Below are 15,177 nucleotides of genomic sequence, written 5' to 3'. Positions count from 1 at the left end.
AGGGTTCTTCTCAACATTAGTGCCTCTCTGGTATCTGGATAACCATATGAATCGGGTTTACTACTGCCTTGGTAATCTGATTCTTGGGTTAGATTGGCTCTCCTTTCTCCTTGGGAACTAGACCCCATCTTCTCTAGGCATCTGCTAGAAATGTGTCCCTCTTGGTTGCAGATAAAACATTTACTGGTCCTGCTCCTTTTCCTGATGATCTTCCTCTGAAATTTGGCCTTCTACCTTTGAAGTTGCCTTTGTTGTTGTTGTCATTCCTTGAGGAGTCTTGACTGCTCTCTCCTTGAAATTACTTGAGCAATGAATCCTGGATTTGGATACCCTTTTGGGGGTCACAAAACATATCCTAAGGGTTCTTACCGGTAGGGAACACAAGAATCCAAACCCTATTGTGGTTAGGGGATCGGTATAGCCCAATTAGGCCCATTTTACAAAGGAGTGTGTAGACATGGACCTTAACTCACCAAAACAACTCAAGGAATACTCTTAAGCCATTGAAAATACACCAATTCCTAAGTCTTAAGCCATGATCAAACCTTTAACCCCTGATGTGAGACCTATTTACTTACACTTGCCAATGGCCACATGGAGTTGCCCACCTTAATGCATCAAAATATCGCCTCCAACTGGTCCTAACCAACAAAAGGCCTTTAAAATCTTAAAATACATTGGCCATACTTTCATCCCCTCCAAATCCGTGAACCACCAATGAAGGATCAGCAAGGTAAGGCCATTTCTTTGCAAACCCTAGACAAAACTGTCAAATCTAGAACACTTCTAGAAATTTGCCGATTTCTTCCTTGTCTTGGTGAATTAGGACCTCAAACTTGATGCATTTGAAAGGTGATTGGCCACTCTAACACATCCCACTAGTTTCCAAGTTCAAAAATAATCGTATAGTACAGTACACCACGCGGAATAACGGAATTACAGGAAATTCTTAGAAATCTATTACTTCAATGATGCCAAAGTTTACAAAGTCATTCTCCCCTCATTCTCCATTGCCAATTATGATTGGGGATGAAATTTTATACATTCCTCAATGGTTATTAACCACCTTTTGAACCGAGGTGACCATTGGAAAGAAGTTTCTATTTGCAAACAAAGTTGTCATTAAAAGTTGTCAAGTCTGAGCAACTTTTGACATTAAACCTTTCTAAGACATCTCCAACACATAAAAACCTAGAAAAATATTCAACCAAATACCCCTAGGCTCATATGCATATGGTGGCTTATCAATTTGCCAAATCCATGTCATTGGGTAACAAGGTGGGGTTTATTACAAACAAATCAAACATCAAACAAACAAGACTACCCTATTACATAGATTGAAAGGTCACATTCTCATGTGTGTCCTTTAGCCTTTATTGTTGGTATTATGGATGTGTTGCATTGGTTTTGTTATTGATGTCAACACATATCAAAAAGGTGATTGTGCATAAGTCACCGAACATGCCGGTGAACATAACCAAAGATCTTCAGTGTTGATAAGTGTTCACAAGTGTTGATACAAGGTTTTGGTGATTTGGTTATTGGACACTTGGTTTTGGTGATTTGGTTATTGGTCTAATCGAGTTTTCATATTTGTTGTTACCGACAAATTGGTCTAGATTATGGACCAGCAAGCGTTATCTATTCCAGATCAGCACGACATGTTATGGAGATGATTCATTGATTGGTTATTATTGTAAATGCATTGAACCGACATGATGCATCGCATATTGATTCATTTGTAATTGATTTAATTGTAATATTCTTAGTGAGCTGACCTACACATTTGGTCTTAGGTTTTGGTATATATGTAAGATGTCATTTGTGAGATTATGTAGTAGAAGAAGGTGTGGTAGAGGATTATAATAAGGTATATGTGAATATAAGCAGAGCTATACACGTAGACATCATTTGAAGATTCAAGGAAGGTATGAAGAAGACAATCAGAGCTTAACCGGTACTGAATCCAGCATATGAAGATGTTATTTTGAGCAGTACATTATCATTAGATTTAACCATCCAATTGTAGTCAGTGTGACTCCCATTTTGTGATTGAGCAGTGAGCTCTAGGCAGTTGGCCTTTTTGCATGTGCAGACCCCATTTGTACACACATACTATCTGCAGTAGTATCATCTGATTGTGGGTAAGGTTTTCCACCGTGGTTTTTCCCCTTACAGGGTTTCCACGTACAAATATTTGTGTTATGTGTTGTGGATTTTATTTGTCTCCATGTTTCATGCATTAAACTTTACCGGTATTGTTATTAATTGTTAAACTGTCAACCTGCATTAAGTTTGGTTTAACGGTATTATGCATTAAGTTTGGTTAAGTTATATTTGGGTTGAAATTAATAGACAACTGATTCACTCCCCCCTCTCAGTTGCCTTCGGGTCCTAACAATTGGTATCAAAGCTAAGTCCTCTTTTTGCAGAAGTTTAACAACTTGAGAAGATTTTATGGCAACTAACTATTTCAAGAAGGACAGTCTGAAGCTTGATGGAACTATGGTATATGGAAGTTCAAAATGGAGACACATCTGAATTGCATTGGAAAAGACATATGGGATGTTACAAAGAATGGCTATGTTGGTCCTACACAGAGTCAACCTAATCCACCTACCTTGGCTAAAGATCAGGAGAATGATTGCAAATCAAGAGAAGCACTTTTGAGTGCATTATCAGATCAACAAATCATGGGATTATTAGACCGATCTACTGCTAAAGCTATTTAGGATAAATTGGAGACATTGAATGAAGGTGATACCACTATCAAAATTGCAAAACTAGAATGCTTCTAGGTTAGGTATGAAAATCTGAAAATGGAAGAAGATGAAAGGATTTATGCTTTTATGGAAAGAGTTAATGAAATTGTTTTGGGTATACAATGTTGTGGAGGATCCTTAAGTGAAGATGAAATTGTTTCTAAAGTTTTAAGAGCATTGCCACCAACATAAAAAATGAAAGTAACAGCTATTAATGAATTGAGAACAATGCCTAATACATCAGTATCTAGAGATACTTTGGTTGGAAAACTTTCAGCTTTTGAACTTGAGGAATTTGTTCATGTTGCTAGAATTAAGACGGATTTAGCTTTCAAAGCATCATCATCTACATCATTATCATCATCATCTGAGAAATCTGATTGGAAAGCACTCTATGCTAGAGAACTTGAAGACAACAGAAGGGAAAATGAAGAACTTGAAGAGCTTGAAGCACTATTTGCAAGGAAAATGCCTAAAGGTCCAGTTGGAAGTAAGTATGAAGGTAAAGCACCATTTAAATATTTTAACTGCAATAAAATTGGTCATATGGCATCTAGGTGTCCTGATAGACATGCAAGATTGAAAGAAGAAGCTAAAAGAACATATAAGCCTAACCCTGAATATCAAAGATACAGATTTAAGAAGAACAGAGACAAATCATGTTACTATGTCGATGAAGGAGTTACTGATGATTCTGATGAGGAACCGACACACAATGTATGGGCTTTTGTTGCTATAACAGAAGATCAACCGACACCTACTGTACAACTGGTAGAGAAGGACCTGGCAGCTAAAATTGAAGAAAAGGATGAACGGATCATTGATTCCGGATGTTCACATCATATGACTGGTGATAAAAGTAAATTCTTAACCTTTCAGGAATACAATGGAGGTCTAGTAAGATTTGGGGATGATAAAGCTTGTTTGATTAGAGGAAAAGACATTGTATCTTTGATGGTAAGCACAATACTGACAATGTTTATTATGTTGAAGGTTTAAAGCATAATCTTTTGAGTGTTGGTCAATTAGTTGAAAAAGGATTTCAATTACAATTCAAGAATGGTAAATGCAAAATCATGAACAAAATTGGTTTGGAAATTGCAACCGGTAATCAGAATAGAGGTAATATCTTTCACTTGAATAACAATGAGAAGGCATGCTTGATTGCACATATTGATGAAAGTTAGTTATGGCATAAGAGATTTTGTCATGTAAATTTTGGTTGCATTGTGAAGATCAGTACTACTAAGGCAGTAAGGGATTTACCTAAGATTGTAAAACCTCACAATCTGGTATGTAAGGAATGTCAATTTGGAAAGCAAGTTAGAGCAACTTTTAAGAGTATTCCAGAAAAATCCAATAATGTTCTTGATTTAATTCATACCAATTTATGTGGTCCGGCAAGAACTAGAAGTTTACAAGGAGATAGATATTTTATGCTAATCATTGATGATTATTCTAGAATGTGTTGGGTTACTTTTCTCAGGGAGAAATCATAAGCTTTTGGGAAATTCAAATTATTCAAGGTAATGGTAGAGAATGAAACCAGTAAGAAAATCAAATGTTTAAGATCAGATCAAGGAGGTGAATTCACATCTAAGGAATTTAATACATTATGTGAAGTAAATGGAATCAGAAGACAACTATCAGCACCTCGGGCATCCCAGCAGAATGGAGTTGTGGAAAGGAAGAACATAACTATTCTAGATGCAGCTAGAAGCATGATATCAAAAGAAAACCTACCTCATGTGTATTGGAGAGAAGCAGTGAATACAATGGTTTACACATTACAGAGTTCACATCAAAGGTGAAACCGGTAAGACCCCTCATGAACTATGGTTTGGTAATACTCCTACTCTTAAATATTTCAAAATATTTCGAAACAAAGGTTATATTAGGAGAGATGATTATATTGGTAAATTTGATCGTAGAAGTGATGAAGGAATATTTCTTGGTTATTCATCTAAGAGCAAGGCATATAGATGTTTTAATAAGAGATTGCAAAAAATCATTGAGAGTACAAATGTGAAGATTGATGAACAATTTAGAGGTAATTCAAGGTCCATGGACTCTGAACCGGTAATTGAAATGATCACAAATGAACCTACACTGAGTACACTGGTACAAAATGTTGATCCAGTCACACTGGCATCATCTAAGAATTCCACAATGACTGAAGAACATCAACAAGTGAATACACCCAGGTATGTAAGATTGAATCACTCTAAAAGTCAGATAATTTGGAATAAGTATCAAGGAGTTATGACTAGAGGAAGACTCGCAAATGAAGATGTACGTTTAATTTCTCAAATTGAACCAACAACTATTTTTGAGGCATGTGAAGATAAACATTGGATTAAAGCTATGGAAGATGAATTGGAACAAATTGAAAAGAATAACACATGGACATTGGTTCCCCGACCTAAAAACAAAAATGTAATTGGAACTAAATGGGTATTCAAAAATAAACTTAATGAAGATGGTAAGGTAATAAGAAACAAAGAAAGATTAGTGTGTAAGAGATATTCATAGAAAGAAGGAATTGATTACAATGGAACCTTTGCACCAGTAGCTAGAATTGAGGCAGACAAACTATTCTTACCTTTTGAAGCGCACAAGAACTATAAAGTATATCAAATGGATGTTAAATGTGCATTTCTGAATGGTGATCTTGAAGAGGAAGTTTACATTGAACAAATAGATGACAAAGATATGGTTTGCAGGTTAAGGAAAGCTTTATATGGATCGAAGCAAGCTCCTAGAGCTTGGTATGCTAGATTGGACAAATATCTTTTGAAGCTTGGTTACACTAAAGGTAATGCTGACAACAACTTATATTACAAAGTGACTAATGATGACATCTTGGTTATTGAAGTTTTTGTTGATGATATCATTTTTGGAGGAGAAGATGGATTGTGTAAAGACTTTTCTAATAAGATGTAGGGAGAATTTAAAATGCCTATGATTGGGGAGATAAAATTTTTTTTAGGATTGCAGATCTCACAGACTGATAAAGGTATATTCATATGTCAATCAAAGTACTTGAAAGAACTACTAAAGAAATTTGGTATGAAAAACTCTAAACCGGTAAGTACTCCTATGACTACAACTGATAAAATATCATTGAAGGATGAATCAACACTTGTTAATCTGACAAGATATAAGTCTATGATTGGAGGTTTACTATATTTGACACAAACAAGACCTGATATTATGAATGTAGTATGTATTGTTTCAAGATTTCAGAGTAATCCTAAGGAAAATCATGAATCAACAGTGAAAAGGATTTTCTGGTATCTACAAGGCACAACAAATCTTGGTTTATGGTATCCTAAAGATGAAAATTTTGATTTATGTGCATACATAGATGCAAATTGGGCAGGAGATGTAGATGACAGAAAGAGAACCACCGGCGGAGCATTCTTTTTTTGTAGTAGATTGATTTCATGGTTGAGCAAGAAACAGAGTTGTACATCATTATCAACAACAAAATTAGAATATGTTGAAACAGTAACTAATTTTACTCAAGTATTATGGATTAAGCAAATGTTGAAGGACATAAAGGTAAAATGCAAAGAACCTATAATCATTTACTGTGATAATATGGCAACAATTGATATATCCAAGAATCTGGTATTTCACTCTAAAACTAAACATGTTTCTATCAAATTCAATTTTTTGTAAGAGAATGTTGAAGCAAAAGAAGTGAAATTGGTTTATGTGAATACTAAAGAGCAGATTGCAGATATCTTTACTAAGCCTTTGCCTAAGGAAACTTTTGAATATCTCATAGAGCGGCTTGGGGTTATACCCTCACCGATAGAAACTTATACAGTTGGAGAATGGCATCAAACCGGCGGGAATTAACAGAGAAACCTTTTTCTGGACTTGATGGAGGAGAGCTACTTCTCAGGGGGAGTAGATTGGATAAGTTGGTATTTGGATAAGTTCTATGAACTGATTGTATTTGGTTTTTGTATTGCTTTGGCATTTTATGTCAAAGGGGGAGAGATATCTATGGAAAAACACATTATCTTTTGGGAAGAGATTATTCCTAGGGGAGAAATATTATGTATTTTGATTTCTGGCAATTGATCTCTTTGGGAGATTGTTGGTTTTTGGTTTTTGGCATTTCTGCTTTGGCACTTAGATGGTTTTTCCATCTTGTGTTGCCATCAATGCCAAAGGGGGAGATTGTTGGTATTATGGATGTGTTGCATTGGTTTTGTCATTGATATCAACCCTTGTGAACACTTATCAGCACTGAAGATCTTTGGTTATGTCCATCGACATGTTCAATGACTTATGCACAGTCACTGGTATCTGGTTCACCGACAGGTTATATTGTTCACCAGCACTGAGGATGATCTGTTATCATCTGGAGATTACTTGGTTATGTCAAAGACATTGTTTGGACACTTGGTTTTGGTGATTTGGTTATTGGTCTAATCGAGTTTGCATATTTGTTGTTACCGACAAATTGGTCTAAGTTATGGACCGGAAAGCGTTATCTATTCCAGATCAGCATGACACGTTATGGAGATGATTCATTGATTGATTATTATTGTAAATGCATTGAGTCGACATGATGCATCACATATTGATTCATTTGTAATTGATTTAATTGTAATATTCTTAGTGATTCGGCCTACACATTTGGTCTTAGGTTTTGGTATATATGTAAGATCTCATTTGTGAGATTATGTAGTAGAAGAAGGTGTGGTAGAGGATTATAATAAGGTATATGCAAATATAAGCAGAGCTATACACACATACATCATTTGAAGATTCAAGGAAGGTATGAAGAAGACAATCAGAGCTTAACCGGTACTGAATCTAGCATATGAAGATGTTATTTTGAGCAGTACATTATCATTGGATTTAACCATCCAATTGTAGTTAGTGTGACTCCCATTTTGTGATTGAGCAGTGAGCTCTAGGCAGTTGGCCTTTCTGCATGTGCAAAGCCCATTTGTACACACATACTATTTGCAGTAGTATCATCTGATTGGGGGTAAGGTTTCTCATTGTGGTTTTTCCCCTTACAGGGTTTCCACATACAAATATTTGTGTTATGTGTTGTGGATGTTATTTGTCTTTTTGTTTCATGCATTAAACTTTACCAGTACTGTCAACCAACATTAAGTTTGGTTTACCGATATTATGCATTAAGTTTGGTTAAGTTATATTTGGGTTGAAATTAATAGACAATTGATTCACCCACCCCCCCCCCCCTCTCTGTTGCCTCCGGGTCCTAACATTTATTGCTCTTATTATCTTAGTCATGAGGTGCTCCTACACTAGACTCCCATGTCTTCTCAGGCATTTAATGCCTATTACATCTCCTCTCAAGCCACCTCTTATTGACAATTGTCACCATTTCATTGGTGAAAATTGTAAACATGGATTGAGTAATTTTCAATCCTAGCACTTGTTAAGATTTCTCAATCTTAACCATCCATTTCCCTATTCTCTCTATAAATAGGACTCACTTTCTTCATTATTCATATCCAAGTTTTTATGCATCTACACTATAGTCTAATTATATCAAGCATTTTAGCCTCTCTTTGTTAGAATAACATTTTTTGCATTTAGAAGCATTTCATATCATTGCATATCCATGTTAGTATATCATGTTATAATAGTTTGTTAATATCTTTGCCATAGCTTCATCATAATCATATCTTAGTATCATATCTTAATCATCATCAACATATCATAGAGACCTTAGATGCATTCTTGCATGTAGATCATTTTATCACGCGTTCTTGAAGTTGCCATTCGTAAGTCATTTGCTCAATGATATGAGAGCAAAACATTGACTTGAGGGATCCATTGAGATAGACAACAATGAGACACATCTTGGGAAGTTAACTTGGAAATTGAGGGAGACTCTAAACTGATTATAGATATAACCGATGGTTGCAACATGGCTAGATGGAATATTGAATGAATTATCATTGATGTTCAAAAATTGTTGTTAGGGCTTTGCACTTTTGTTATAAAACACCTACATGGAAGGAAATAAAGTGGTGGATGCCATGATGGCTCTAGGATTGGGGTTGGGTAATCTAAGATGCTGAGGAGGGCAGGGTGCTTACCAAATAATATTCAAAGACTCCTAATAGAGGAGAGTAGTCTCAACCAACCTAATGAATGATTAATTGGTGGGTATGGTTGTTTGGTGCCCTTTTGGTCTACTTATTATGGGATTGAGATTGGGAATTATAATTATAATTTGAATTTGTTTGAGCGGGAATGGGTTTTGAATTACCAAATGAATAAAAATAATGGAGTGACTACTTTTGGTGGGTAATTAGCCACTAAGTTGATGTGGACAAGTATACAGTCGACTAAGAAGCCTAGATGCCAGAAAAGGTGGGGCCCTCTATATAGTTGGCTAACTACTTGGAGGCTATTGGAGGTGATGTCGATTGGGACACATAGTTTGAGAAATAAGCCTAGGTGGAAGAATGGGTGGGACCCCTACTACACCAACCTTGTTGAAAGAAGTATGATGGTGGCAGAAATGACATGGACTCAGTGGATGTGGAACAATGAGGACAAATGGAAATTTTGGTGGGAGATACATAATAGTGTTGGGGTCATGGTGAAAAGGTGGGTTACCCGTGCATAGTAAGCTTGTGTGGCTATTGCAGATGATCAATTCATGATAACAATATGCTATCATTTTTTGTACAGATGTATCAGTGCCAAGACTATTTCTACTAAAATAACTTTTATTGAACCAACAATTTACGTGGTGATGGTGTGCAAACTAGAGGTTCCACACAGTCTGTCTTTTGGTACAGCCAAAAAAGATTAGCATGCTTGGAATTTACGGAGAGGGTTGTTTAATTATTACTACTCTTGTGACACACGGTTATTAAAGAATATTATTTCCAAGTTAAACACTTTGTTTCTAGCTAGTTATGGTCTGCTAAGTGTTGTTAGAGCTAAGCTTGTGGTTCGTGTCTATCTTGTCACTGTGTTAACTGTGTTGTTTTTCACTATAGGTGGGGATAGAGTTAGAATAGAGCTCATTATTCACACTAAATTTAAAAAGACCCAACAGTATGGCATGTTCGTAACGAGGGAGGGGTTACTGAGTTTATCTAGGGTATCAACGGTGATGGTGAAAATTTATCGGTTCAATTTGCTAGGTCCTGGGTTGATAGGAGGGTTGTTGTGGGAGGAGTTTATTTTGAGATAAACGAAGAAGTCATTGTTGTTGCTATGAGTTTTTTTACCAGAGGCGAGAAATGGACAAAGCAAAGCCATGTAATGGATAATGAGAGCCTGACATAATTCTTCAGGGAAAAAGAGGAACCAGTGAAGGTACATAGGGGTTTTGCTGGGATGAGTTGTCAAAGCCTTGGAACTAGGTGAGTTTAATGATAATGAAGTTCTTTACCCTAGGAGGTAAGTTCAAGGTGTCCTACTACTATCATTTCCCTCTACTAAATCACTTTTGAAACAATGATTTTCTTTTTCTTCCTTTCTTCCTTCTAACCTCCCTTGAAAGCTTTGCGCTTGATGCTTTGAAGTTGACCAAAAATCAAGGTCAAAACCTATACTGCTTCACTAGGGCCTAATTTTTTGCCTTTACAATTTCCACCTTGCCCTTTGTCCTCCAAAATAACTGATCTTAATGGTTGCCCCTAAACTCCTGAGCTCTGACTCGGTGCATGTGGCTACCATTCTTGATTCCCCGAGGTCTAGAAAAAAAAACATCTACAATTGCCTAGCAGTGCAAAAACCCCTTCCTATCCTAGCTCCCTTGTGACCCCTAACTGTGTCATGTTGGTGAATAAATAGTGAGCCAACACCTCTGGGATGGATAAGATGAGGAAGACCCGGGGACCCTCTCCTACAACCAAAAAAACAAAGGATTGAGGTTGACAGTGAGGTGGAAATGGAGGGTGGGGAGGATGTGAGCAAGAGAGGAAGTGCCATCTATAAATGTTTCAATAGGCTAGCTAGGCACTCGATGGGTAAAATTAGTGATTATAATTTGGTCCGCTATGAGGAAGAATCTAAGGAGGACACTGCTGAAAGTGAGGAAGTGGTGGATGATGAGGAAGATGTGGAAGATGTGGAGGATGGCACATGGAAGCCTAAAATTTTGGCTAAATCTACTAGCGAGGGCTCTGAACAAAGTGGTAAACATGAAGCTTTGGATTTGACCCAAGAAGTGATGCCAGGGGAGGTGGATAACAAAGGTGATATCGTGTGTAACTATGTCAATTACAAGACCATGATAGAGGAGTTGGAAGCCTTGAAAAAGAAAGTGTTGGAAAATGAACAAAAAATGGTTAGTGTCTCCAAATTTAGCCTGCGAATCATGCACAACTCGATTACCTCCATGTGTCTCAAGTAGAAAAACATTCTAGGTGATGTTGACAATGAAGGAAATTACAAGGAACTTTTTAAGTTCCTTACAGAAGACTGGAGCAATGTGCTCAAGTAGTTGTAATTTGGTTGGTTCTAGTTTAGGCTTTTTGTTTTCCTCTTCTATTTCTAAGACTCCATATCATATTATTACTACTTGTCAAACTTTTAAGTTATTTTGATTTACTATAAGTGTGATGTTGTTAGTATGATAATAGAGTGATGTTATAGTTAATGTTGCTAGTGGGTTGTTCGCGTAAAGGGCCAACATCCTAGGTTTGCTTCTTTTTAATATCAAAAACATGAGTGAACAAGATCATTCAATAAAAAACGAGCACATTAATATAATAATTGCCGCAATATACTTCTAAATTGATCATATAGCATTCTCCTTAACCAATTTATCAATACTTATCTTTAATTTTATAATATCACAAAAAATAGGAATCACAAGTACTAATATCATTTTAAAATTTTGGATGTGAATTATCCAAAGTTTATAAATAATACTATTCGAATACTAATAGTGTAATGATGTTCATTTTTAGTAGGTCTAAGTTTTTCATAATTTAATATTTTAGTGCAAAATGTTTTTAGATTCAATATGTTAAAGAAATCATAAACATATTTTATGTGTAATTCATGTTATTTATTATGATATAATATTACTCAATAAATAATTGTAAAAATATTATTAAATTTCTTAAAATTTGACAAATTATTATAGAAATTATTTTCTAGAAAATTTAGAGATATAAATTGAATTTATATATAAAAGGCCACAAATCATTAAGTATAATATCCTTAAAATCTACAAATTTTTAATTTAATTGATACAATGTGCTAAACTATGATTTCTATATGAGTATGCAACTAGTTGGTCACCTAGAAAATGTTGATTTTGGTGGCCTACTAATACTAAAAAGCAAGATATATTATTTCATTGTTACCAATATATTTAGATTAAAAAATGCAATTCCAAAAATCCATTTCACATGTAAATTTTCATCCAAATCCTTCAAAATTATTTTTGCCTTTTTACACTCTAGGGAGTTCGGGTGACACTTTTGGAATATTCTACAAAGTGCCACCCAACACATACTTTTTCATCTAGTACACTTCCTTTTATCAATCTCATTTTTTTGTCACTTTTCTTTATTCAAGTGATAACTAGTACACTTTCTTTTATCAAACTCTCTTTCTTTCTTTTCTTTTTTCTTTTTTTTAATCAGTTTTCACTATTTTTATTTGTACTTTCATTTTAGTAACAATGATAGCATTTTATTAAATTTAATTAAATTCATATATGACTAAGATTAAAAATTAATGAATGACATTCTAAACAATTTAAATACACTAACATAAGACCAATGACATGAGTGAACAAAGACCATTTTAATAGAAAGCAACATTTGAATATAAGAATTACTACAATACCACTTCTAAATTGATCATAAACTATACTCCCCTAAATGAATTTATCAATAGTAATATAAATTTATACCATCACAAAAAAAAATTATCATTACTGCTATCATTTTAAAACTATGGATGTGAATTTTTATAGAATTTATATATAACAATATTTTAATATTAAGTGTAATGGGATTCATTTTTAGTAAACCCGAGTTTCTTACAATTCCGATAGTTTAGTGTAGTGTACTTTCCTCCTCAACTATATTTATTTTTACATTGACAATGTTGATTACAATCAATAATTGATTACCAATATTTATTTAAAATAATATTTTCTACAAAAAATTACCTAAAAATTATAAATGATTTGATATTAATGTAAAAATATATTATAAAATAAAATAATTTATTAATAAAAAATAAATATAATATAAAATTGATATTTAATCATATTAACATTTTGTTGGCAATATGTGTTGTCATTGATGTCAACCCGATGTCTGACAATATGTGTTGTCTTTGATTGTCATTGATGTCAACCTATACTCTGTGTGTTGTCATTGATGATATGTCTGGTATGATGATTATTTGTGTAGGGGGAGATTGTTGGAAGTTGTTTTCACTAATTGTGGCAGATGATGTCACTGATATAGAGCATAGATGGATGATGGTTGCAGTTGCTTTGTGTTGTGGATGTCCACCTTCTTAGATAAGTCATCCACCTTCTTTTCTTTGTGTTGGTGATTAGAAAAGAGAGCTTACTCCTAGTAGGGCAGAGGCTAAATCTGAATTAAAATACCGAATTGACAAGGTTATACCTCAAGATTGATAATGGCAGTGATGTAGTGCTCTTTAGATAAGTCTTCCAAGCGTTGATGCAACAACATGACATGACAAGGCATAATAGAATCAATCATGAAAATACCCTTACATGTATGTTGTTGTAGCTTGTTGCCCATTTATGCTCAGATCTAAAGCAATTTTCTTAATAATACTTACTCAAGTGAAGTGCTAAGAGTTTGGATGTCCCAAAATGAATTAGGAATATGATTCATTTTGTATTGATGGAAAAATTAGGGCTAGGGTTAAATTAAGATAATAAAACCACTAAATGACTTAATTAACCACTACATTTGGAAGGAGAAGGAATCTAATAGATCTAGCCTCAAAAGACTAAGATTCAGATAAGATTCTACGCTCTTTGGGTAAGGCCTTTCTCCTTCTAAAATTGAATTGATTTTATTGTTGATGATTAGGGCAAAATAGGTGATAATTGAAGTATTATGAGAGAGATAGTAAGCTATAGATGGACCACGGAGCCATTGACATGGACCTGGGTAAAATAAGATGTTTGGAATCTATTCTCAAAAGTTTGGCTTGATTTTACAAGACTGAGTAGTATCAATTCACGATGGTCCTCTCGAAAAGGGCCAAATTTGGAGCCTCATTACGGTCACATAATTTGGGCGGGGACCTAGATCTTGTGTCGGCCTACTCTGGAAAAATTAATTTGATTTTTGGGTAGACATGCATAAAAGGAGGTCTACCCCTCTCATTTTAAACCTAACGAATTGAAATCAAGATCTACACTCTAGCAAATTCAAGTGAGCAAGCAATCAATCTTTCATCAAGCATTGGAGAATAAGTAAAGTCAAGTTTCAGACATTGAAGATGACACCCATGCTCTATGTTTTATGAAGACAACCTACATGAAACCTTAATTCCTTTGTGAAGGCCAAACAAAACTTCATTGAGGTATATCATTAGTGTTTCAATCATTTTCATTCTTTCCCTCAAAAGGAAAGTATTTTACTACAACCTTTCATTACATTTATCAATTCAATTTCATGGTTAATTCCAAAATTGGGGTTTGACCTAATTAACCAAATTATGTGATCATTTTGAGGCTCCAAATTGGTTCCTTTTTTCGAGGACCATGGCACTAGGCGCCATGGTCCTAGAAATTAGGGCTCCAAGTTTGGGGGGAAACTATGAAGATAGTGAAAAAGTAGGTTTGATAGGTGGTGTGAGCAAAATCAACACTTCAATAAGGCCTCGAAAATCGAGGCGCCAAAGTAAGGTCCAAGTGAGGATAAAATCTTAGACGAGTACAATTTAGGACACTACACCTTTATATAGGGATCTTAAGGTATTTCTTATTTTAAATTGACGTCCAATGGTCATATCCAAATATTGGGATTAGATAACAAATTTGGTGGGAACTAACACTCTTAACATGTTTGATTTTGGGCCCTTTTTGGAGGGACTATGACGCTAGGTGCCCTAGCCCACTAGGACTATGGTGATAGGTGTCATAGTCCACCCAAAAAGGATGAAATAAAGGCATATGCAAAGTGCACAAGTCTAGGACATAGAATCTAGTCACTAAATAAGCATATGATGACAGTTTGGTAATGACAATACCATAAATAGGCTGAAAATGAGCTGTAAGAGGGTACACTAAAGTAATGGGTGAAATTGTAAAGGGGTTACAATTTATGACGCTACACTCATTATATATCTCACGCTCTTCTTTTTCCTCAAACTATATATCTGAAATAAAAATTTAAGTATAAGTGACATTTATATGTGTTTTTAATTTTCTTAT

This window comes from Cryptomeria japonica, chromosome 2, assembly GCF_030272615.1.
Source record: "Cryptomeria japonica chromosome 2, Sugi_1.0, whole genome shotgun sequence".
Taxonomy (NCBI): Eukaryota; Viridiplantae; Streptophyta; class Pinopsida; order Cupressales; family Cupressaceae; genus Cryptomeria; species Cryptomeria japonica.
This window is presented reverse-complemented; position numbering follows the sequence as displayed.